At 43.8% G+C, this 26,947-nt stretch overlaps 1 protein-coding gene across 3 annotated transcripts in view; it reads left to right on the forward strand.

Moving 5' to 3' along the window:
• Positions 1–26,947, forward strand: part of St3gal6 (ST3 beta-galactoside alpha-2,3-sialyltransferase 6) — a 65,085-nt gene that overhangs the window by 7,702 nt on the left and 30,436 nt on the right. For all 3 annotated transcript variants that reach the window (XM_059277672.1, XM_059277673.1, XM_059277671.1), the window contains exon 2: positions 12,947–13,114. The gene's annotated coding sequence lies outside the window, so the exon portion shown is untranslated. The remainder of the gene's footprint in view (positions 1–12,946; positions 13,115–26,947) is intronic.

Genomic DNA, 26,947 nt, shown 5'->3' on the forward strand with positions numbered 1-26,947 from the left:
GTGGGTGAGTGTTCTTACACTTGTTTTCATGTGCAGCAAACTGCCAGTGCAGTTTCATAATCCCCAATTGATGGTGACTGGTGTTGGGTTACTCAGGTCTGTGGCTGCATTAATGAGGCATGTAAGTGTGCCATCAACATGAATAGCAGTTAATTGACTCTTTAGGAAGAAGACATCTTAGCTGGGCCTGGTGACTCAGGCCTGTCATCTCAGGCCTATCGGCACCGCTGCTCTGGAGGCTGAGACAAGAAAGCTGGAAAGTTCGAGGCCAGAGTGGACAAATTAGTGAGCCCATGTTTCAAAATTTGGGTCACATAACATGTATGAAGAAAAAAAAAACTTACAAATATTGTAGTTCTAGTTTCATGCATTTTTTTTCCCTAAGCAGTTTCAGACTACAAGTTCATTACTTTTTAAGTTTCAACTGCCTAATCTGGTGTTTCCTAAATACCTATTTGGCATTTACCTAGTGTGAGACATATTTAGTGCCCTGAGGCATAAATAGCTCTCTTTATCAGAGCTGACAGGGCTGGGTGGATTGCTAGAGAGTTGGGGAAGAGATGGGTGGGGATGGGGGGACTGGGAATGAGTTCAGGATAAAGTTGTAGAATAAGGAAAGTCATAGATTAACTAACCCCTGTTTATGGATGACTGACTCTATTTAAATATTGAAAAATAGCTAGGAATGTTACCCAGTGGTACTTTCCCAGCATGCACAAGGCATGGAGTTCAACCCTTGCACCACCCACAGAAACAAAGACACTAGAAAATAAAGTTATGCCAAGTGGTGGTGGTGGTGTTGCATGCCTTTAATCCCAACACTCTGGAGGCAGAGGCAGGCAGTTCTCAGAGCCCAGCCTGATCTACAGAGTGAGTTCCAGGACAGTCAGAGCTACACAGAGAAACCCTGTTTCAAAAATCGAAAATAAATAAATATAAAAATGAAATAAATAAAAGAAATGAACATCATAATCTGGGCATTCAAGTGGTATGAATGGATGTTTAGCTGTTCAGTAGGAATTAATTTATAATTAATTTAATGGAGTACAATAATTTTAAGTTTTCTGTAGTAAATGGATTTTATAACAGACACTACTGATATTTGGGGCCAATAGTTCAGGTAAACATCAAAGGACTTAATTTTACTGTATTCCAGCCATTGTACAAATGAGTTCATTTTTTTTTTAAATAAATAGGATATTAGAGGTTGTCATTCTGTCTGAACATAGGGCATACGTGTTTGCAAACCTTGACTGTTTTGGAGGACAGAGCTTGCCTACTTACTACAAAAGCCCATTTTTATAATTTTGTGGATAGGGCTCTTTGATATTCTAAAGAATCATATTCTTAGGCCGGGTGGTGGTAGTGCACATCTTTAATCCCAGCACTAGGGAAGCAGAGGCATGTGGATCTCTAAGTTCAAGGCCAGCCTGGTCTACAGAATGATTCCAGGATAGCTAAGACTGCACAGAGAAACCTTGTCTTGAAAAAAAAAAATCATATTTTTATAAAACTTTTCTGCCCAAACATTCTACCTATAAACACTAGTATTCCAGTACACAAATTCTTCAGCATGGTTTTCTCTAGGGAGTTTTTAAACTTCTCTCCTCAAAAGTCTGAAAATCTACTGTCTTTTAAAATGCACTGCGTCATGTTGTTAGCTTTCTTCCCAGTGTTTCCACAGAGCTCCGAGTGCCTCAGCTGGGTCAGGGTGCTAACACTGAGGGCCACGGCTTCGGCTTCCCACTTTCCCATCCAAACCAGATTATAAGGTTTTCTCAGATTCCAGTCTCATGGCCTGTTACCTCCTGACTGAATAAGTTGCCTGACTTCTCGAGCCTTCCTCTCCTTACTGATCAGTAGATTGGAAGTGATGGCCGTGGCATAGTCATTATAATGATTGAAGCGAAAACACGTGAACAATTCACAGTAGTTTCTGCCACGTATTCAACATCATTGCCAATGTTATCTGCTGCTATTAGTCTTACAACTTCATTCTTTTTATGTTTGTTTTGAGACAGGGTCTGTCTATGTAGCCATTGTCCTGGAGCTCACTCTGTAGACCAGGCGGTCCTAGAACTCACAGAGATCCGCCTCTGCCTCCTGACTTGCTGGGGTTAAGGTGTGAGCCACCACTGCCCAGATTTATAACTTCTTTCTTATATCTGTCATTGCATTATCTCGGATAGTTAAACTTATCTTCCTCCAGAAAGCCTTTTAGGCTGACCGTACAAAGTGATGCTTTTTTTTTTTTTTTTTTGGTCTTTTTTATCTTGTCTGTTTCTTAGGGACTGACTTTAGTCTGGACTATATGATGTAAATATTATGCTGCTTTAGTTACTCATCAGTGTATAACATCACATATGTGTACCTATATGTTGTACTGTGCATTGTGCTGCTCTGAAGGAACTCGTGACAAGATGTGTGCGTGTGTGTATGTGTGTGAACACATACATGACTTCCATGGACTGGGGGGAAAGAAAATGTTCATTGAACAGGGCTATGTATTTCTCACGGTTAACTAAAGTCAAAGAATATAGTCTACTCATTAGATACATTTAAAAGTTTAGTATCTTTAGTTGAAGTGTTTTATGGCTTAAAAATATGGTTATTACTCACCCCATCCCCCAAATATATATATGTGGTTATTCAGCAGTCATGGTAACATACACATGCAATCATAGTACGTGAGCGGTGGAGGCAAAGGGGATCAGGAATTCAAGTCTAGTCTCAGCTTGAGCTATTTAGTGAGTTTGAGGCCAGCCTAGCTTATATGATACTTTGCCTCAAAATACACACACACACACACACACACACACACACACACACACACACACACATGTCCACACACCTATATGCACACACACATATATATATGCACATATGCACACAGAAATACACATAGTTATAGTTATCCCTGTTTTTGACATGGCTCTAGGTATACTTTCTTAGGCTCTTCTGTATCTTTAGCCAAATTTGGGGTATCAGCAGATAAGGAAGTCCTCTTTAAGGAGAATTCCAGAAGGAAGCTTGGTGGGAGGTTGGAGGGTGGGGACAGCATTTCAGAAACATTATCAAGGTACTTAGGCATGATGGAGCATCTGAGAACTGCTCAAAGGTTAGTGTTATTAGAGCAGAACATTCAAAGTCAAACACCTCTAGACATGAGACGTTAGAGGCTGTGAGAGTCAGCTGGATCAGAATTAAAGCCCGTGGCCTATATGTTTATTTATATTTCCCCTTAAGGCTATGCACTTAGGGACACAGCTCTATATAGGCAGTTTATAATGGACAAATTCTGCCTTGTTCTAAACTTGGATCTGGGCTTGATATATGGCATCTAATAGCTCTCTTTTAACTGCTGTTCTTATAAGAAAAATGATTGAAATGTTAATATTAGCCCACATTGGGAGTTTCAAAGATAGGAATGTTACTTATTACTTGTAATTTCTGAGGTGTAGGAGTCTAAATGCAGTGTAATAGAGACATCCAATGGGAATCCATCAATAGCTTTCCTGAAACTTTGTGCTACTAAGATCTTATTTTATATAATAGAAGCTGTGTGAATCTATCTGCAGCTTCCTTTTGCATAATTATATTTTTCATAATTTATATGCAAATTTTGGTCCATTATACTTGATACTTATTTGTTAGCATTGCAGTTAAATTTTGGCTTCCTTTCTCTCCCTTGAACTGATGAACCATTTGTCATTCACTGTTTAGGTATTACCTGACGCTAAATGTCTGCATTATATTTAATTCCTGGAAAGATCTGATGTTTACCAATGTTACTTACTGTTGCCTAGTTGCTTTTCATTCTGGTGGTTTGCTTCCTTGGAAATTAGGCAGTAGGACCCAACACATTCTAACCTTAAGAACTTAAGACCCTAGGGAAGAGATAGATGTGGAAGGGAGAACATTGGCAGTTACTTGAGGTGTAATTAGCCCGGAGATGGAATGTAAGGGAGAGGTCTATGAGGAGGATAGGAAAATAGAAAGCAGATGTCTCAGCACATTGCCAGCACTGTGCAGGGCAGAGTGTACCTTTATGGGTATGTGCTTATCAAACAGATAAGTGTAATTATCATTCTTGGGTTTGCTTATTGAACTTGCAGTTTGCCGGTTCAAACAGACAGAGTCCTTAGCACTAATATTCTTCTTTTTAAAAAAAATTTGTTTTTGTTTATGTTTTTCAAGACAGGGTTTCTCTGTGTTGTCTGGCTGTCCTGGAACTCACTTTGTAGACCAGGCTGGCCTTGAACTCACAGAGATAGCCTGCCTGTACCTCCCAAGTGCTGGGATCAAAGGCATGCACCACCACCGCCCGGCTTTATAGTCTTCTTATAAGCAGATTGCCTTGCATTTCCAGTTTCACACCTGCCTCCTGGGAGCTGTTCCTCTCGTGAATTGATCACTCAGGTAGATGTCTAAACCATCTGTCTGTCTGGAGAGTCCCCGTTATGTGACTCTGGGTGAAATTTCAACTGGGCTGCCAAGACCCCTATGTCTTGGACATTATTATTTTCTTCAACATTTTATGGAGATATATTAGATGTATAGAGGACTACACAACCCATGTGAGTAAATCTTGATAAATTCCCTCACTGTAAACAGACCCAGGTCAGCAGCCTTGGAGGAAGCTAAAGAATGTTCCTGACTTCAGGAGGGCACCACCTGCTCCTAATCAGTCACTTCTCCTTTCCTCAGATGTGACCGTTACGTTGACTTTTATCATTGGTGGTAGTGTTTTGGCTGCCTCTCTTTATCACTGCTGTTGTGGACTCTGAAGACTCCATGGTGCCATGAGGGCCTGACCTCCCTGGAAGGTGGTATATGTCAACCCTAACACTCGGCACCTGATCAGGGATGTGGTCTTATTTGGAAATAGAGTTGAATCTGATGTAATTAAGATGAGGTCATACTAGAATAGGATGGGCCCCTAAAACAATGAACTGGTGTAAGGTTGGAGGCCTGGTGGAAACACGAGGTGAAGGTAGAGAGATGTGTTTATAAGCCGCAGAATGCTCAAGATTGTCAGCAAAGCACGCAGAGCCGGAGATGAGGATTGGCTCCACAACTCTCAGAGGGAAAATGGGCCTGCCAACACCTTCCTTTTGACTTCTAGACTTCAGAACTGTGTGAGAAAGCGTTTATCCATTGCTTTAAGTCCCCCACGCATCGTCATTTCCATTCCTGAAGCCCTGGACACTGGTCCAGAGAGTCTATAGGACACTGGTCCAGAGAGTCTACAGGGCACTGGTCCAGAGGGTCTACAGGACATTGGTACAGAGGGTCTGCAGGACATTGGTGCAGAGGGTCTGCAGGACATTGGTGCAGAGGGTCTGCAGGACATTGGTGCAGAGGGTCTGCAGGACATTGGTACAGAGGGTCTGCAGGACATTGGTGCAGAGGGTCTGCAGGACATTGGTGCAGAGGGTCTGCAGGACATTGGTGCAGAGGGTCTGCAGGACATTGGTACAGAGGGTCTGCAGGACATTGGTGCAGAGGGTCTGCAGGACATTGGTGCAGAGGGTCTGCAGGACAGTGGTGCAGAGGGTCTGCAGGACATTGGTACAGAGGGTCTGCAGGACATTGGCCCAGAGGGTCTGCAGGACATTGGTACAGAGGGTCTGCAGGACACTGGTACAGAGGGTCTGCAGGACATTGGTACAGAGGGTCTGCAGGACATTGGTGCAGAGGGTCTGCAGGACACTGGTGCAGAGGGTCTGCAGGACATTGGTGCAGAGGGTCTGCAGGACATTGGTGCAGAGGGTCTGCAGGACATTGGTACAGAGGGTCTGCAGGACAGTGGTACAGAGGGTCTGCAGGACAGTGGTACAGAGGGTCTGCAGGACATTGGTGCAGAGGGTCTGCAGGACATTGGTGCAGAGGGTCTGCAGGACATTGGTACAGAGGGTCTGCAGGACAGTGGTACAGAGGGTCTGCAGGACATTGGTGCAGAGGGTCTGCAGGACAGTGGTGCAGAGGGTCTACAGGACAGTGGTATAGGGGTCTGCAGGACAGTGGTGCAGAGGGTCTGCAGGACAGTGGTGCAGAGGGTCTGCAGGACAGTGGTGCAGAGGGTCTACAGGATACTGGTCCAGAGGGTCTGCAGGACATTGGTGCAGAGGGTCTGCAGGACAGTGGTATAGGGGTCTGCAGGACATTGGTACAGAGGGTCTGCAGGACACTGGTACAGAGGGTCTGCAGGACATTGGTACAGAGGGTCTGCAGGACACTGGTACAGAGGGTCTGCAGGACATTGGTACAGAGGGTCTGCAGGACACTGGTACAGAGGGTCTGCAGGACATTGGTACAGAGGGTCTGCAGGACATTGGTACAGAGGGTCTGCAGGACACTGGTACAGAGGGTCTGCAGGACATTGGTGCAGAGGGTCTGCAGGACATTGGCCCAGAGGGTCTGCAGGACACTGGTACAGAGGGTCTGCAGGACATTGGTACAGAGGGTCTGCAGGACATTGGTGCAGAGGGTCTGCAGGACACTGGTGCAGAGGGTCTGCAGGACATTGGTACAGAGGGTCTGCAGGACACTGGTACAGAGGGTCTGCAGGACATTGGTGCAGAGGGTCTGCAGGACATTGGTGCAGAGGGTCTGCAGGACAGTGGTGCAGAGGGTCTGCAGGACAGTGGTGCAGAGGGTCTGCAGGACACTGGTACAGAGGGTCTGCAGGACAGTGGCCCAGAGGGTCTGCAGGACAGTGGTGCAGAGGGTCTGCAGGACATTGGTACAGAGGGTCTGCAGGACATTGGTATAGGGGGTCTGCAGGACAGTGGTACAGAGGGTCTGCAGGACAGTGGTGCAGAGGGTCTGCAGGACATTGGTCCAGAGGGTCTGCAGGACATTGGTATAGAGGGTCTGCAGGACATTGGTACAGAGGGTCTGCAGGACATTGGTACAGAGGGTCTGCAGGACATTGGTATAGAGGGTCTGCAGGACATTGGTACAGAGGGTCTGCAGGACACTGGTACAGAGGGTCTGCAGGACATTGGTATAGAGGGTCTGCAGGACATTGGTACAGAGGGTCTGCAGGACATTGGTACAGAGGGTCTGCAGGACATTGGTATAGAGGGTCTGCAGGACAGTGGTCCAGAGAGTCTGCAGGACACTGGTACAGAGGGTCTGCAGGACATTGGTACAGAGGGTCTGCAGGACACTGGTGCAGAGGGTCTGCAGGGGGCTGATGCTCTGCCTCTCTTTGGGTGTCACTGGTATTGACCTGGTTCTGGGGCTCAGGTTTGCCTCCCTGGGTAGTCAGAGGCAGCCTCTGGCTCAGTTCCCTTTGAGCTGACTCCCAGGGTTGCTCTCTGGCCCCTTGTTCCTCCCTGTCCTAAAGAGCCTCACTGGATGTCAGGGTTCAGTACCCTCACGTGGCTCTGCCTTCTCCCTTCTCAGCCTTTCAAGAGCACTTTCAAGGGCCCACTTGATTTCCCGATTAAGATCCGGAATGAACCTTGAACACCAGCCTTTCTACCTTTCGTCCGGCTCCCTCTGAACAGGTCTTTCCCCAGACCCAGGCTGAAGCTATATTGTGGGTGCAATCTTCCCATTTCTCTGCTCCATAATTATCTTTGAAAGGGGCAGGAGGAAGCAAATCGGCAGGCTGCTTTTTAAAATGAAGGCCCTCTTTTTCGAATTATGTGGTGTCTCGTGAATCTACGCTTCATTCTGCTGAACTTGGGCATATTAAAGAACAGTTTTCTTTTGAGAAAATAAAACCTTCCCCTCAAAAGATTAGATTCACTTTAGCAAGGGACTGTGGTGCAGAGGGTCTGCAAGAGACTGTGCAGAGCTTGGAGGAGTTTGCAGGAGGGTTTTGTTTTGTTTTGTTTTTGTTTTCCCCCAGTGAAGACTGGTTTCAAACTGCCTTACTACTTAAATCTAGTTTTTATTTGGGGCTAAGTTTCTAGTGTGATCACAAGGGAGGTACTGTTTTGAAATCCCCAGGGCAGGTCCAGAGACACGGCCCAATTCCTGAGCCCCGTGCTGGTGCCCTGGTTTCCAGGCCTAAGGACTCAGCTGGCAGCAATTCTGTTACATGCTCTGAGCATAGGCTGTCTTTTAGTCTCCAAGGATGTCCTCAGCCTAGAGTCGCTGCAGAGAAGAGATGCACTGTCTGGCTTTCCCTTCCTTTCTGTGCTGTTAGTAACTACGGGAACATCTTCAGGGCGCTTAAAAACACAAACATAAAACTTTGGGAAGTTTAGGAAATGTTCATTTTGTCTTCTGGTTCTTGTGTCATTTTGTAGTCCGTTGAGTGTCTCTCAACTTCTAGTTCTTGGCATTTATACCTGGAGAAAAGGGAGGGGGTTTTAGGCTACTCGTATCTTCCAGACAATATATAAATATACATATTTATTTATTACAATGTAAATTATAAGGCAGCAAACCTCGAATGAGCAGTTAAGAGGTCGAGAGCAGAACAAAAGGGTCTGTTTATGTTTGAGTTAACTGTGTTTAAATGTGTAACTGGGGCTTTGCCTGACAGGTGGCCTTGCTTGCAGCTCAGCCCTTGCGTCCTGAGATTCTGTGGTACCAGAAAGATGGGCAGTAAATCTAGGATGGAGGGGTAGGTATACAGGTGGCAGCGGGGGGGACAAATATATCACTGCTCCCTTCATCCGCCCAGTTTTCTCACTACAGTACTAATGGGATTTCAGGTGAGTTAGCCTGGTGGTCTCCTGAAGGCTGGGAGGGTTTTTCTCAGCCCAGGAGGATTTCTTGGGCTTCAGCCAGGAACTAAGAGGCATGATCTTGCCTTGCCTATGGAATGTGCTAAAGCATTTTTGTAGTTGTTTGTGAAAGCGGAACCACATAGTTGGATTCCATGGAGGCTCCGGTGTGCTGGCATTACTTCTTGAATTGGGAACACAAATTTCTTTTTATTTCCCACCTTGGGAATAATGTGTATTTTGTTGGAAATCATCTCAAACCACCCCAAAGAGAAATGCACTTCTTTTGAAAACCGTGGACATTGAGTAAATCGTTATACATATTTTGACATATCTAATGCTTGAGGATGGGGTTTTTTTTTTTTTACATGTTTATAAAAATAATGTTGAAAGTGCAGGAATCTCATAGAGGAGTCTTGATATATTTGTAGCTCTGACTTCAGTTTACCCATTCCAGAATACCCTGTTCTAATATTCTTGAGCTAAAAATGTAGCAAATGAAAATAGATTTCCCTCTGCCCTGTTAGTTCTGGTGATTGCTCTCAGGCTGCTGATGGAATGGTCACAGGTGCTTGTCCTTCTGTCTGGAATGTTCTTCCTTCCTAGCCTGTGTCATGTGATCCACCCTCATCTTTCAGAAACTGTTTCCTGCCTTTCCCTGCCTGGATCAGTTCCGATAGTTCCCAACCATAATTTGATAAACGCTCATGAATGGCTGGCTGATGTATGTCTCTGAGGCATTGTATCCCTGGTGGCTAGAACAATGTCTGGCATTGAGTAGACCTTGGGAATTTCTTTATTGAGTATCAACGACATCACTTTAGAGGTGAAAACAGTGCTCTTAAGTTGTTTTACCAAATACTGAATTTTAGTCAACATGCTTTGCTATAAGGATTATTAGTCTACTGACATTAGGAAGTAAATATAAAATGTATGGTTTCATAAAAAAGACATAACTAATGGTTTATTTGTAATAAATACATAGTACCCCAAATTAAGACCCGCCTCTCATTTGTAACTCAGGTTAGGAGATCATCTAAAGGGGGTGCACATGCTCTCTGTCACATGTTTGCCCTGAAATGCAGGACGATTTCTAACACTGGGATCTTAAGGTTTGATTTCTGTTTTCCCTTAGCTTGATTTCCTTTCTTTATTTTAAAAGTAGCTAAAGAGGCCAAGAGAGAGGATCTAGCAGAGAAGAGATGGAAGGGACAGAATGATCTAGGCTTCCAGAAGAAAACCTGGCAGAGTAGGACATTTGAAAAAGGGGCTTCTGTCAATCAGATGCTGTTGTAACTTCAGGAAGGCAACACAAGAGGTGGGTTTTTGTTTGTTTCTTTGTTTTTGTTTTTGTTTTTATTTTTTTGAGACAGGATTTCACTGTGTAGTGTTGGTGTCTGTCCTGGATCTCACTCTGTAGCCCAGGCTGGCCTCAAACTCACAGATCCACCTGCCTCTGCCTCCCAAGTGCTGGGACTAAAGGCATGCGCCACCACCACCCAGCTTGTTTTGTTTTTTTGTCCTTTCTTTGCCCCGTACTTGGGCCTCACACATACCAGTCAAGCACTTCCCTAGCGAGCTCTCTCCCCAGCCCCACTGCCGTTTGTTTCTGGTGAAACAGGATCTTACTAGTGGCCCAGGCTGGCTGGCCTTGTTCTGACCCAGCCGCTAGAGTAGCTGGGACTACAGACTTGGACCAGTAGGTCTGGCTTGGTCCTTGTTGATTGTAGTATTATTTTCTCCGGGAGAGAAACTATGAAGAGTGCTTACAGTCGGAGAAAGGGCTACATTCAGATCTGTCTATTTCTCCAGGGAAGATTTTGTATAAGGTGAAGAACTGATTGAAAGCCCCAGTTTACTGCACAAGTTGGGGAGCAGAATAAAATATGACCAATCGATGATCCAGGTGGGTGTTAGGTGAAATGCCAGGGCTAGGAAAAGAACAGGAAGCCACAGGAGGACTACAGTTTGTGGCCTTGAGAGACTGCATTTCCTTTTGCAGATACTCAATTTTATAGACATCATTATGAATAATTACTTTAGGGCCTTCTTTTTCACATTCTGTGTTACCATACACTAATAAATTATTGGTTGTGGTTACTTTCAAAACTCAGGGTGAGAGCACATTTTTTTTTTTAATAGAAGTGAACTGTATCTTTGCAGTTGTGCATAATCACTACTCAAGATGTGACTGTAAGGTTCTCAAAATAGCATGATGTCACACTTTTTCTGGAATTTGGTGTGTCCTCATAAAACCTCTTAATCTGTTATTAACCATCTGCCCCCAAATCAGGGGTAGAAAGGACTTTTGATGTGCGTGTGTGTGTGTGTGTGTGTGTGTGTGTGATTTTTTTTTTTTTTGAAGAAGACAGCACAGGACTGCATTTGGGAAACATTGGTTCTTGTTCATGCTTCATCCTTGCATCCTTGCTACACAAAGTGTGGGGCCACGGACTAGTGACATTGGAATCACCTGGGAGTCTGCTGGAAGCGGGGGGGGGGGGGGGGGAGTGGGGGGGGAGGGGGGGAGGGGGGTGGTGGGGGGGTGGAGATGGATGATGAGGTTTTGCCTCAGACCTGCAGAATCAGAATTGGCATGCCCAGCTGAAGCCAATGGTTTTTAAGTGCTGCTCTGCAAATCCCACCAGGTAGTCTGGGAGCAGAGTGTGTATCTTTAGTAACAAGTGACTCACTAGCCCGTGACGAAGCCCTGTTATTATCTTTACGTAGCCTAAATCTTAGGAAATTCCCCCGAGGAAGGAGCTCAGACCTAGCTCGGTGAATAGATTTCAAACCACACAGTTCTTCTTCACGAAGATCCTTCTAACATGAGACTGGGCTCTTTCTTCTCCCAAATTAATTTTCTCTGAGTGTACCTCTATCTCCATCTCCCAACTGGTTTTGGTATGATAGTGTTGGCCATTTCCTTATGATCTATTCAGACTAAATGACCTTAAAGAACCTTCCCAACATTAGAATCAGGATTCTTTTACTCCAGTTAGTCTTAAGTAGTAGTTGGTTGAAGGTGATAGAAACCCAGGAACTTTGTGTCTTATATAATCATGGAGAAAAAAAATCTATACAAATGTTTAAATTTTATCTTGATTTATAATTCATAATTCTTGAAGTTCAAAGATATGCCTCACAGAACTTTGTCGTTATATGTAAGGGTGGCCATCCAAAGCACCACTTCTGAGTTCTAAGAGGGCCAACTTCTTGGTACTTCAAAATAGAAATATGTATAGTATATAAAAATAGTGTTTTTATCTTTTTCTACAAGTTAAATAAAAAAATCCTCCTCCATGGCTCAGAGCATCCCCTGGTTTCTGGTCCCCGGCAGTCTGGTCGCACGTGTTTGTTTAGACATACACTCAACCAGCCCTAGTGAGCTCAACTTTGCAGTCCATTTTTGGTGGACTCTATCTTTGCCTGGCACGCAGCGATTTTATAATCAGCAAAATTGTTGGCCTAGACTTCACAAATAAAAGCCAACCCTATTTTAGTTTTTGTGTATCCATTTAATAAGAATTTCATTTATTTCTTTTCCCCAAATGTCTTTAACAGAAGCAAGCATGAGGTGTTGGTTGGTTGGTTAGTTAGTCTTTGTTCCAGTTAACCTGGCATAAGAGAAGCTGTATGAGGAGCCGTCTCAGAATTTCTTCTCAGCTTTTTTCTTTCTCTTTGTAGGAAGTGGCCCACGGCACATCTGACACTGGCTGCTGGCTGTGCTTGTACTACGACCATGTTGCTGCCTTGCTCCTTCCCGTTTCTGTTCTTCTCAAGCCCTCTCCTTCCTCCTTTCTTCCACTCTTAACCTTCAAAGGCTTTGAGAGCTGTAGTTCTTCCCCTCCCTTCTGCATTTAACAGTAAAGCCTCCTCTCTCTCTCTCTCTCTCTCTCTCTCTCTGTTGTTAGAGAACCCTAAAAAGTCAGACAGTTGTTTCTTTCACGTCCAGCTTGCTTTGGATTCATGGAGCTGAATACAATATTTTTCAAAGCAATGATTGACCTGGGTCCTTTGGAAAATCAGTCTGGAAGGACAGAAATGTAACGTGGGGCTTGCTTGGCTGTTGCGCTTCTGTGTTTGTTTCGTTTAGGTTTTGTGTTTGGGAATCTCATCATCCCATAAAGCAGCTTTTAGGAAATCGTAGATGATGGGACTGAAACAGTGTTCTTATTATATTTGTTAATGGCCTCAGCTTCTGGCAGCTTAGCCGTTCTCTAAATGTGCCATCTCCGTGTTGTGTTTTGTTTCAGCACTTGCAAGGGAAGCAGCAGCGTACCCCCATCATCTTGGATTATTTCCAGTATCAAGACCTCCACCTGTCAGCAGTAGACTCCTGATGCGTTCCATCCTCCTCCATCTCTCCTCACTACGTTTTTCAGAAAGAGAGGGCCTTCGGGAAACACACCCTTAAAGTGCAGGTCGGTGGAGGCCACTCAGCCTTGTCTTGGGTTCCTTAGATGTGGATTTCAGCACTGGAAATGTGGAGTTCCTCGCAGGTGGTGTGAACGTGTCTGTTTCCAGCTGCATGCTGTTTTCTTCCTTTCGGGTTCTGCAGGTGGCCAGGAAGCCCAGGAGACATGAACCAATCAGTTCCTCTTCAGCCTATCCACAAGGCGGGCTACGGAGCCTGGGAAGCTTATATGTATATATAATTTTTTTTTTGACAAATTTCATACACTACCTCATCATTTGTTCTGAGAAAGCTTTAAAGTAAAAAATACCCACCAGGAATCAGCTACTTAAAAGCAAACAAACAAACCCCCATGAGCTCCTGCAAATTGGTTACAGTACAGCCTTTTAAGCCATTTATTACGTTTTTGTCTCTGTGTGTCTCTGAGACCTGAGCTCCATTGTGCATGCTTGTGTGCCAACACGCATGCTGTGGTGTGTGTGTGGAGGCCAGCGGACTAGTTGTGGGAGTCAGTTCTCTCCTTCTACCGTGTGGGTCCTAATAGACCAAACTCTGGTTGTCAGCCTGTGTGGAAAGTACCATTCCCCATAAGTCAGTGGTTCTCAACCTTCCTAATGCTTTATGCAGTTCCTTTAATGCAGACCCTTTAATGCAGTTCCTCATGCTGTGGTGACCTCCAGCCATAAAATTATGTCGTTGCTCTGTCATAACTGTAATGTTGCTACTGTTACGAATCGTAATATAAATATCTGATGGGCACACGGGTTGAACCACTGCACTAAGCCATCTTGCTGGCTCAACAGTACTGTCTTGTGGAACTCTTTTTGGACGGGACACATCTTAATTGAGAGTATTATGCTTTAGCAGCATTGGAATTTAGTCTTTGAGAATTTCTTGAGTTCTTGTTTAGTAATCCTGAGATTATTTGTGGTGTTTTATAGCCCACCCCGACCCCAGGATACCCTGAGGTCACTAACTAGACTTGAACAACACTGCACTATAGTGAACCTAGACTTGGATGGTCAGATGAGATCCTCAATTTCTTCCTGCTACCAACCTCTTGATGGAATCTGGCCTGTAATCTTGATTTTGCCTTTCTTGTCAGTCTTCCCATCTTCTGGTATCAAGGAGACGGGATAATTTTGAGAGTCCTTATGATAACAAAAATCATGGATTCAAGTTCCAGCCCCACTGCAGACATTGTGGGTGTCCTTGGTTGAGTTTTACTCTTTCTGGGTAGTTTCTCCATCTGTGTGAAAAGGATGACAAAATAAACACCTGTTTTAGAGGCTGTCTTTGATGACTAAAGATTTCTACATCTAGAACATCCAGAACAGTCTTGCCAGACAAGTGTTTGGTAAATTTTAGCTATTTGTTGTCATCTGCTGCTCAGTGTGCTGATTGGGTTTTGTCAACTTGACAGGCCGGGGTTGTTTGGGAAGAGGAAACCTCAGATGAGAAAATGCCTTCACTTGTGGGACGGTCCAGCCCACTGTGGGCTGTGCTGCTTTGGGGAAGGTGTATTCAGAGTTCTGTGGGAAAGCTATGGGGAGCGAGCCAGTAAGCAACATTTCTCCATGGACCCTGCTTCAGTCCCTGCCCCCAGGTTCCTTCCCGGACTGCCTTTGGTGATGGATTGTAATCTGTGATGTGAAATAATCCCGAAAGGAAACGCCCCAGGGTTTAATCAGTGCTTGCTTTTGGCCATCACAGTAATAGAAAGCAGGTTACTGCATGCCGTGTGTTTATTCCTTTATATCCACTGGCTGCTCCGGAGCTTAGATGATTTCAGTCTTCACCTTCTTAAACGTGTTGAGTCACGGTATTTGCTTCCCCATCTAGAACATAAAAGCTGACTCTTTCTCAACGCTATAAGAGATCCTAGTAAAGATGAACCTATTCACCAGCTTAGAGTATTTGTAAAGTTCTTGATTTTACTTATTATTTTTAGACAAATTTGAAGCAGGGCGGGGTGATAAACACCAGTCATTCCGGCAATTGGGAAGTGGAGGCGGGAGGCGCAGCCAGTCTAGCTGTATAGAGTGAACTTGTAGGACAGCTGTCTATGGGATACCTGTTTCAAGAAGAAATGGAAACATTTGAAATGCTGATTATTAATTGGGATTTGCTTGATTTTTATTATTTCTCAGTATCTGTGTAGTTTTATTATGAAAATCATAAGAAGGTACAGTTTCCCTAGCAGAAGGGGGATTTAATTTTGAATTTGGCCAAAGAATTACCAGTACTGTTTGGAATGCCTTTTAATTTTACATTCAGAAGCATATGATTAAGGAAGACTTCCTGTCAGTTGATACTTAGAAATGTCAAAGTCAGTGTACAGACATAATCGTTGCTGTGGTAACGGAAATTGCATTTTCGAAGCTATTATTAGCATTTCTGTATAATCTTTACCTTTTGTGTTTTCAAGAAGATAGTTTTGGATAAAGACTTGGTGTATGGCCAGTTTCACTAATTCTAAAAGAAAAAAATAAGATTTAAAAAGTTCTTACAATCTGACAGATGCTTAAATTACATTTGTTACTTGTAACGCTTCTGCTACATAGCATCATTATTCCCCATTTTGCAGAGGAAAATGAGACATAAAGACACTAGGCAAATTCCAGGGTCTTTTGAGTAGTCAGGAATTGCTGAGACTCAGCTCTAAAGGGTGCAACTGCCAAACAGGCAATCTTTTTTGGTTTTTCGAGACAGGGTTTCTCTGTGTAGCTTTGTGCCTTTCCTGGAACTCACTTGGTAGCCCAGGCTGGCCTTGAACTCACAGAGATCCGCCCCAAACAGGCAATCTTAACACCCAATTCTGTTGGGGCCTACAAACTGTAAATTGCATGAAGAAAATGATGAGAAGTAAATGGAAGGGCTAAATTATATAGAAGTCTAGAATTCTGGGCTCAGCGATGTTATGTGCCTGTGGTAGCTAGCCAGTGAAAGTTTTACTGTGGGTCCATGACAAGATGGGGACTGACTGCCCTTTGAGAGCTTAATGCCAGCTCTAACATGTGGGCTGGTTTAAAGGGAAGATTAGAGATCATTACGAGTAGCTGAGTGAGACATAATGAGAATGAGGATTTGGGAAACAAGATTAAGATAGCAGCCTGGGAGCCTGAATGTGGATGAGGAGAGGTGGAAGTGGAGATCTGGAAGCATAGGCTCTTACACCACCACCCAGAGGGAGGTGGGAGAGATATTTAACACCTTAGAGATCAGCGAGAATGGGACAAATGAAAGACCAATGATGTCAGCAGTATCATTTCATCCCTTATTGATCTGTTTATTCATGGAATAAGTAAGTACTATTGTACCTTCGCCATGGGACAGGAATTGTGCCAAAGGGTGAGGTTTTAATCCACCTAAAAATGCTCTGGTGTGCCTAGGCTCTGTTACTTAAATACTTTTGACAGGTTTTCAAGTTTTTTTTTTTTTTTTTTTTTTTTTACAATCTTGGCTGCTTTGCTGTAGTTTACTACATAAGGCCTCTTTCTGTCTAAGTGTCCTAAACTTTTGATCCCTTTCTAGTGCTAAGATAGTAATTCCTGGATCCAAGTTGTAAATAACAGTAACTGGAAATATTGTTGTCAGTGTTTGAATGGTGATTCATTTGGTCTTTTAAAAAGACTTTTAAATTACACTTATTTCTATTTGTTTTTATTTATTTATTTACTTATTTATTTGGGGTGTGTGTGTGTGTGTGTGTGTGTGTGTGTGTGTGTGTGTGAGAGAGAGAGAGAGAGTGAGAGAGAGAGAGAGAGAGAGAGAGAGAGAGAGAGAGAGAGAGAGAGAGATGGCCAAAGGACAACTTACAGAATTGGTTCTCTCCTTTGACCACGTGGGTCCTGGGGGTAGAACTCAGGTTCAAGAGAGGTTCTACATATTTCCTCCTCAAAACATGAGTAGTGTCATGGGATGGTGATAGTAGGTAGGGATTAAACTAGCAGTTCTGTAGGAACAACCGTGTCTGGTGAGCCTACGAACAAACCACAGACATTCCCTACTGTGGGGACTGGATCTTTTCTTCAATCCTTCTTATCCTCAAAGTGTATTTGATTTGTTTCTTCAGAGATAATTCTATTTATTTGTCATTTTTGAGAGATGCCCAAAGGCTGAAGCATGGGAGTTGGAAGGAACTTCTGAAACCTCAAAACCCCTAGTTTGCATGAGGGCTTGACACTCTCGGTGGGGTCCTGTGACTTCCAGCGGGGCTTTGTAAGCATGTATCACCCAGGCATCTTCAAAAGTCCCTATTTTTTTTTTTTTAAGATTTATTTATTTATTATGTATACAGAAGAGGGCGCCAGATCTCATTACAGATGGTTGTGAGCCACCATGTGGGTGCTGGGAATTGAACTCGGGACCTCTGGAAGAGCAGTCAGTGCTCTTAACCTCTAAGCCATCTCTCCAGCCCCCAAAAGTCCCTATTCTGACTCAGAGGATCAGTCAGGGCAAGAGTGTGTATTTCCGTTGCCTTCCTGTGCACGCCTAATTCTGGGCCATATTCGAATACCAGAAAAATTAGATATTTTTCCTTTACAGATAACCAGAATAATTTTTGACTTTGTGTAGCTTAACATCCATACCACACTGTGTAGCACAAATTGTTAGAAGGTCTTATGAATAAAAACAAACCCGGAGCCAGGTATTGGGGTGAACGCTGAAAGATCAGAGAAACAGAACAAGCTACAGCCAACCTCACCTCGCCAATTCCTCAGCTGATCTTGTTTCCTCAGACTGAAAGCTTCTGAGTCCTCATCCGAATGGATCTCAGCTGAACTGCTGCTATAAGCTAAAAGCTTAAAAAGGTTCTAGTTCCTGTTCCTCACGCCTTATATACCTTTCTGCTTCCTGCCATCACTTCCTGGGATTAAAGGCATGAGTCATCATGCCTCGCTGTTTCCAGTGTGGCTTTGAACTCACAGAGATCCAGACAGATCTCTGCCTCCTGAATGTTAGGAATTAAAGGCATGTGCTACCACTGCCTAAACCTATGCTTAATATAGTGGCTGTTCTGTTCTCTGACCACCAGATAAGTTTATTGGGGTGCACAATATATCAACCACAGTACTAAGTGCTGTTCTCCATATCCTGGGGTACATATGCATTATGTTTAATTATATGTACATAATCAATATATTATCATTAATACATTTAGAGCTTCTTTTGTTTGGTGGTTTTTGTGTTATTCAATAGCATCAGTAACAGCCCCCCCCCCCATTTTGACCAACTGAAGCAAATATGTCATTTAAAAATAGGTATCAGATGCAATGTAAAGTTTCGTATAAAGTTGAAAATATTTACTATACTATGCATGATTTCTGTTACTGTGATAAAATACTGACCAAAACAAACATGGGGAGGAAAGGCTTTCTTTGGCTTATAGGTTCAGTCAGTCTCTGAAGGAAGCCCAGTGAGGAAATCAAGGCAGGAACCGTACTTTCAGGAACTGAAGAGACCATGGAGGAACACTTTTTACTGGCTTGCTCAGCATGGGCTTGTTCAGCTCTGAGAGCTTACTTTTCTGCCACCCAGGCCCATTGGGTCAGGAGTGGTACCACCTTCAGTGGTGGGCCCTCCCACAATCAGTCATCAATCAAGAAAATTCAGTACAGACTCACCCACAGGACAATCCAGTGGGGGCGTTTTCTCAGCTGAGCTTCCCTCTTCCCAAGTGACTCTAGCTTGTGCCAAGCTGACATAAAACTATCCAGCACACAGCTTGCTCAGCTTGGTTTCTTATAGAACCTAGATCCATAGTGAGCTGGGCCCTTCCCTACCAATCATCAATCAAGCAAATGCCTCACAGACATGCCCAGAGGCCAATCTGATGAAGCTAATTCTTCAATTGATGCTCCTTCTTCACAGGTGACCCTAGTTTGTGTCAAGTTGACAAAAACTAGCTGGCACTTACACTGTCCGTGAAAACATATTTCCACCTCAAAAGCTGTATTTGAATGTCCATTGCAGTTTATTTACAGTACACGAAAATCTGCAAAGAGATCCAAGTCTTCTTTCCAGGGAAATGATAAGTCAATTCCTGTACACCTAGCCACAGAGGAATATACTTAGCAGTATAAACTCTGGGTACCAGCAGCAATGATGAATGTGCTCTGAAAGCATTATAGCAACATAAGTAAGAGACACCCTGTGTGGCTGCATCTCTATGAAGTTCTAGAGGCAGACAAACCATAGTGATGTCATCAGGTCGCATGGATCCAGAAGGAGGGGCAGGGAGCTAGCTGCAGAGAGGACAAAGGGAATTTGGGCTTGATGAAAACATTTGGTACCCTGACAGGGGTGATTGTTACAGGATTGTCTACGTTCTCCATACCTCATCTAATTGTACAATTGAAATGATGAAATTACTATACAGAATTTTTATTACAATAAGGCTAATTTTTAAAATTAAGCACCGTCATTACACATTTATATTATCAAATACTTTTTGCAGCTGATATCTTCCCAATAGAATATTAAAATAAGAAAATAGACCAGGCTATTGCTAATGATGGCTCTTGCCAATAATCACAGCATGCAAGAGGTGGACACAAGAGAATCTGGAGTTCAAATTTAGCTTCTGCTATAATAGTGAGTTGGAGGCCAGCCTGGGCTACATGAAACCCTGTCGAGAGAGAGAGAGAGAGAGAGAGAGAGAGAGAGAGAGAGGGGGGGGGGAGAGGGAGAGGGAGAGGGAGAGGGAGAGGGAGAGGGAGAGGGAGAGAGAATGAGAATTCACAAGTGGATCACCAGGCAGTGGTGTTGCACACCCAGCACTCGTGAGGCAGAGGCAGGCAGATCTCTGAGTTTGAGGCCAGCCTGGTCTACAGAGTGATTTCCAGGACAGCAAGGGCTACACAGAAAAACCCTGGGGGGGGGGGAGGGAGGGAGAGAGAGAGAGAGAGAGAGAGAGAGAGAGAGAGAGAGAGAGAGAGAGATAGGTCCTTAAAACAGGAATTTACCAAGGGAACGTAGGAATTCTTTTGGAAACTTCCTTGTGCATGTGCAATGGAGCAGAGTATCAAGTATCAAGTGAGAGGTTCTAAGAATAGGAATTTTAGTGCATTTATTTTTAGCATCCAGTATTCAGCATCCAATGCAGCGGCTGTTAGCCGAGTGCTCTTTTGTGCCAGCTGTGCTATTAGAAATAAAAATTCTGCCGAGAGTCGTTTCTCTGCTTTTCACGTTTGCCAGGAGCGTGTTCCTTGTGGGTGGGGGTAGGGGGTGCGGTCGTCTGCTTTGGCAATGGCAGCTCACATTCAAGGAGATGAGGAAGGCTGTCTGCATACGCACAGGATGAAATCTGTCTGGCAAAGCACTGGCTTTCCGCACAGACTGCAAGAGAACAGTGGGCGTGGCTGAACACTGGTGCATTATCCAAGCAACTGAGGGTGGGAGACAAACATGCTTAATTACACACCATGTTGCTTTTCTGCCAGGAAGAAGAAAACAGCCACGGCTTTAGAAATTGGCCGGAATTTATGTAGCTGGGAACAATTTGTTGAGACTCCTCAAAATTATTATTATTATTATTGGAGAGGAGATAAAAATCAAGTTATAATTTTCTATTGGTTTATTTGTAGGTGTTTTTCCCATCTTCATATTTTTTAAATCAAATAGTAGTAGCTAATAACTTCAGATTTAAAGTCATAGATAGTTTCTTTTGGCATAATAGTGCATTTTATTTGTATATGTGCTTCATTTCTTTAATTATGGCTGAAAATTTTGAGATGTTCCTAGCCGAAAATCCCATCAGTGCCTTAAACTATCTCTTTGTGAGACAGATTAAAGTGTTTATAAGTCAGTGTATTTTAATAAACACTGTGTATTATAACATTATCTATTTTCTATTTGCTTAGTGTTGGAAATTGAATCTAGGGCCTCAGACATGTTAAACCCATGTTCTGTCACTGAGCTACACCCCAGTCTCTTTGTTTTAATTTTAAAATGTATCATTAAGTTCAAAGTGTTATAGTTAAAAATTCAGTTATTATAGTTTTACTTAATATACAGTTTAAAATGTTGGGCTATGAAATCAGATAGTTACCAGTTTGAATTCTGACCGCTGGTCTGAGTATTAAACTTATTATGTACAAAAGGGTTTATTACCATGCTATGCATTTACTATGTGCACAATAAACTACGCTATTGTTTACATGGCCATGGCCTCCAGGGGATGGAAGGCCTCGGTATGTAAGACGGCCATCCCTGCACATTGGGGCCATCAGGTAAAGTAATAAGGACCTGTACTTCAGAAGGAGGTTGTGAGTTGGGAAGATTGAGGAGTTTCCAGTGTTTCTAGTAAGACTTCAGCTAAGCAGAGATGTCTGGGCCTGTGGGGCTTAGGCTTCGGGCTGGATCTAAACATTAGAAATTAACATGGGCTCCAGCTTGTAGGTTTCTTCCCATGCGTATGTAATTGCAGAGAATAGCAACTGGGCAGTAAGTAGAAAGAGGAAGGAAGGCAGGATGTGAGTAAGGGAAAGTCGCAACCCAAGTCTAGCTGGGCTGAAATCAGAGATAATGGGTGCTCATGGGGATGTGTGGGGCCAGTAGGGTGTTCTTTTCTGATTTGCACAGATATGTCATTCACTGGGTCTTAGCAGCAGCAGCACACTGGGTATGAGAGCAGGCCTAGCGCGGACAGTTGAGCCACATGTATCACTGACCAGGCAGGAAGTGCAAGAACACTTTGCCACAGAGAGCATGGGGACATGGTGTAGGACCTTAGGAATTTAGAAATAATTAGGAAATAAATAGATAAAGTTTGGCTACCATGCTGCTAGGGAGAAGGTCAAGTGAGAGAGTATGAGCAAATGAATGCAGATATTAAGAAAGTGCGATCCATTGTAGGAACCTACCAATGGGAACCAGCTTTGGCCAATGAATGCTATCTACAGGAACCTGATCACACTGTTGAGCTGCTAGCCCTGGGCTCTGCAGGCTCCCTTTTCTTGAACCAAGAGCAGCACCAGATCTTGGGGTGGCTTAGAGTACAGATGGGCATTCAAAAGCCTCTGGAGAAAGGCCAAGAGGAAATGGGACCATAGAAACCAGACAGCAGGGGCTGCAAATGCTCAGGGTGGAAAAAGCAAACACCACGGCTGTGTCTGACCTGCTGTTGATACTGATTTTGAGACCCACAAGGCTATTGTACTTGGTGAGTTTTCACTATTGTTGTTGAACATGTTTTCTTCTTTTTGGGTGTTTAGATTAGCAAGCTCCCTCGGGCTGGAGAAAGCATTAGGAGTCCCCCAAAGAAAAATAGGGCCATTTTTCTAGTGCCGTTTTATAGGGTTTGCTTTCTTTCTATTTTATTTCAGCAGAATTCGTGCCAGAGACTGTAAGCCCTCCATTTTATTAATTGGCACTGAATTAATTCTGCTGAAGAAATGGGTGGAATTGACAATTAGAAAAACATTTTGTAATGTTTAATCTGGTATCAAAAGTTTGGACCTGCCCATTTGTGAAGGAGTGCCCCGGGGAGAGACAGTGTAGAGGGACTGGTCTGATAGCCACTGTTTGAGTCACAGGGTTCTGTCACATGTCAGGTGGGAAACTTCTCTCAGCCCTTCGGTTTCCTCGACTCTAAAATAGGAATTGTAAGCTTACCACTTCCTCACGGTTGTAAGAGTGGCAAGTGATGATACACCGGACCCTTTCTCAGATGCTTTGGCACATGCCAATGCTCGCTTTTCAATGAATCCATGTCATGCTTAGTCCTTGGGTATGTGCCACATGCTAGGCATTTAGAATGAAAAATTAGTATAGAGCGCTGAGTTCTGATATCTGTAACTACATTCAACAACCACCTACTTAGCAACTTCTGTGTGACAGGCAGGCTCTGTACTAGGAGTGAAGTAAAAAAGGGAGTGCATGCTTTCAGGTCACCCGAGGTCTTTTGGGGGTATTTACGGTACCACGTGTTATGGTCTCCACAAACCCCCAATTTTCTTTTTCTACATTCTATAGAAAGTCCCAGAGCAGTGCTTCTCAAACTTTTGTATGCATTAAGAACCTCATGTTCAGGGGTGTTTACTTTGCTAATGTGGCTGCCGTCTCACCCTGGATGGTGCTGACCCTTGGGCTCTACCCAGAGATAGCTCCCTTCACTGTGATTTGCACTTCCAAAACAATAAAGCATGATGAGGATGAGGAAATTGTAGATTGCAATTCTCTCTTTTGGGTTCCCCTCTTGCCTTTTATCTTGAGAGCACAGGATTGTAGTACGAATTCTAATTGGTCTTAATAATAAAAACCCGGAGTCAGAAATGAGGGTGAAAGCTGAAAGATCAGAGAAGCAGAGCAGCCAGTCACTAGAAAGACTTCTTGATCTCTGGGAATCCTCAGACTGAAAAAAGCCTGAGTTCCTGTCTCCACCCTACCTTATCGCTTCCTGTTCCTTCCTCCTAAGTGCTGGAATTAAAGGTGTGTGCCTCCCGAGCACTGGGATCAGAGACATGAGATCCCAAGTGCTGGAATTGAAGGTGTGTGCCACCACTGCTTGGCCTCTAGTAGCTAGCTCCACACTGATTTCCAGTATCACCACATAGGACTGTAAGCATTGCAGCTTGGATAGAAAGGGATCCTGGCAATCGGGAGCCAAGGAATACCACAAGCCATTGTAAGCATTGCAGTTTACAGCCCTGTTCCAGGTGAAGGTTTCCCGGTGTAACAACTCTGCCCCAGCAGGGGAGGGTTTCCCCAGTGAGGTTATTACAGTTCTGCTCAGGTTCCTGGGAGTGTAACAATTCTGCTCCTCTGCTCTGCAAGGGGAAGGTTTCCCCAGCAAAAGTGCTCAGGCTCAGCTCTGCTCTGCCCAGCCTCAGCTCCAGCAAAAGAAGGTCTCACCCAAACCTCATTCAAGAGATTTATTGGGAGGGAAGCATCCAGCAGGGTGGCCGCCTCTGCCAGGGTGAGAAAGGCATCAGCAAACTGAAAAGGCACAGGGCTTATACAGGGCTTCTTAGGGGCAGAGTTTTTCCAGGGAGAAGATTTTCAGGGTGGAATTGGTCGGATTTCAATCCCCTTGAGTTTGGACAAGCTCAGATAGGCTAGCTAGATTTCTTGCTCAGGGACTGGTTGGTTTGCCTGCTCAGGGATTGATTGGTTTCGTGTTCAGTTGATCAGGGGCAGATTTGGCTCTGGTTTCAGGGCCAAAGAGTGTTTTTTTTTTTCTTCTCGAGACAGGGTTTTTTTTGTGTGTGTTTAGTTTTGGTACCTGTCCTGGATCTCGCTCTGTAGACCAGGCTGGCCTTGAACTCGCAGAGATCTGTCTGGCTGTGCCTCCCGAGTGCTGGGATTAAAGGTGTGCAACACTACCGCCGCCGGGCTCACTAGCCCTTTTTAGCTTTCTGGCTCTAGTTTTAGGGCCAGGGTGGGTTTCTTTCACAGGCTCTGGTTTCAGGACCAGGGTGAGTTTCTTTCACTGGCCCTTTTATCCTACAAGGATGATCCAGGAATAGATCTCTAAGGGACAGAGCAAACTCTCTTTCTAGCTCTCTTAAATTGTGTGATGGGAGGCAACTCTTTTTTTTTTCTTCAGTCATCTGGAGGATCATACCCACACATACAAGCTTATTGTGACCCTTTCAGGAAATGCTAGCCTTACAGGCTCTTTGTGATCTTAGGAGCTCAATATAAACAGTACATTCTTTTGCTATTGAAGAGAAGGGAAAGCCGTTGTCTTAAAAAAAAAAAAAAAAAGGTGTGTGTGTGTGTGTGTGTGTGTGTGTGTGTGGTGGAGGTACTTAATCCTATGTGCATGTAGGCCAGAGGTCAACATCTTTCCCAGTCGCTTTTCTCCTTTTTTTGAGGCCAGGTCTTTCACAGAACCTGGAGTTCATCTGTGTGGCTATTTGCCCCAGGGATCTGTGTGTTCCGCACCAACTCTACGCAGTGCCGGGGTTACAGAAAACACATCCACATGGAGCTTTTTTTTTTTTTTGGAGGTCTGAACTCAGGTCCTCCTGCTTGCATGGCAAGCGAGCTACAGAATGAACCTTCTCCCCAGATGAAATGGTTGCCGTTTCTGAGCTTAATTTGGCACTTGAAAATTATTTATGCACTGAGAAAAAGATCACCTTTTGTTTTCTGTATGTGAGTTCTGACTTCCTCATGGCCCCCAGCCCGCATGTTAAAGCAGTGATGGTTTTGTGGCACCTCGTTCGAAGGGCACCTGCACTCCAAAGTCGGCTACCCTTTGTGTTTAATGTTAGGATCTTAAAATGTGCTTGCTTGTTAGTGAAGCTGCGTTCTAGACCCTTACGGCTTTTCAAAGCCACACATCCTCTATGAAATCCTGACTGTTTTTCCTTTGAATACTCATGCTCAAAGCAACATAGTCATTCCATTTATGGGGTTAAAATTAAAGAATTAGTCTATTTGTGGAAGCTTTTTCCTGTGAATAGTCAGAGGGACCATACATGTTTATCACCAGGATATCCTGGTTGGCCCTGGTCTGCTCTGCATCTTGAATATCAAAGCTTTAAGTTGGCCATGAAATTCTAGAAAGTGCCTAAGCTCCCCCCCCCCACCTTTTTTTTTCAGGTGCTGTGTAAACACCTCTTCAAAAGCAGGTTTATTTATTTATTTATTTATTTATTTATTTATTTATTTATTTATTTATTTATTGTTTTTTCGAGACAGGGTTTCTCTGTGTAGCTTTGGAGTCTGTTTTGGAACTCTCTTTGTAGACCAGGCTGGACTCGAACTCAAAGAGGCCTGCCTCTGCCTCCTGAGTGCTGGAATTAAAGGTATGCACCACCACCGCCCAGCTTTATTTTACCTTTTGAAGAAAAAAGAACGTTTTCTTGTAAGACAAATTGCTAAATGGTCTTATTAATAAAAAAACCCAGAGCCAGATATTGGGGTGAAAACTGAGAGATCAGAGAAGCAAAAAGAAGCCTTGGAAATCCTAAGCCCAAGAGAGTGTTCCTGTTTCCTCATGCCTTTGTATATCTTTCTGTGTCCTGCCACATTACTTCCTGGGATTAAAGGTGTGTGTCTCCACTGCCTGTCTCTGTTTCTCTCATGTAGCCCATTGTGGCCTTGAACTCACAGAGAACCAGATGGATCTCTGCCTCCTTAGTGATAGGATTAAAGGCGTGTGCCACCAGTGCCTGACTTCTATGTTTACTATAGTGGCTAGCTTTTCCCTCTGCTCTCCAGATAAGCTTTATTGGGGTGCACAAATAAAATATCACCACATTTTCTTATCTTTCTTTGTTTTCAGTTAAACCACATACTAGTGAGTGAAAAATAAGACAATAACAAGACTCTTACTTACCCATAATGCCATGCTTGATAAAATTACCCCTGCCCCCAGTCTGTTTTAGAGACAGATAAGCAGATTGAAGGGTAAATACTGACATCTTTTCTAGGCCATTATTTGTAACTATATTTTTAAAATTTTGCTGATACTAGTAAGTTATCTTTACTAGATATTTACATGAAGTATGTTATTTACATGAAGTATGTTATTCTGAGTAGAAATTTAAATCCTTATTGTGAACACTCAAGTAAGGTTTTTTGTGATAACATTCGACTGTGGTCAGTTGCTTCCCAGGCCAGTGTGACAACCTGTTGAGAAGGAGGATGTGCTTTTGCTTATAGACAGGTCTGAGCACTCGAGCTGCAAACAAACTGATTAACCTAAGGCCCGAGGCCTCAGGTGGAGTTGGGCTGTGGGTCATGTCATTTCCCAGGAATTACACGAACTCGCTTACAAGTATGTGTGGACTAAAGTTTAATGCACTTACCTCCCTTGTTTACTTGCTTTCTCCCATCACTTGAAACTAATTTATTCTAAATTACATGGGAGTGGCGGCTGCAC

Source organism: Peromyscus eremicus, chromosome 12 (genome assembly GCF_949786415.1).
Source record: "Peromyscus eremicus chromosome 12, PerEre_H2_v1, whole genome shotgun sequence".
NCBI lineage: Eukaryota > Metazoa > Chordata > Mammalia > Rodentia > Cricetidae > Peromyscus > Peromyscus eremicus.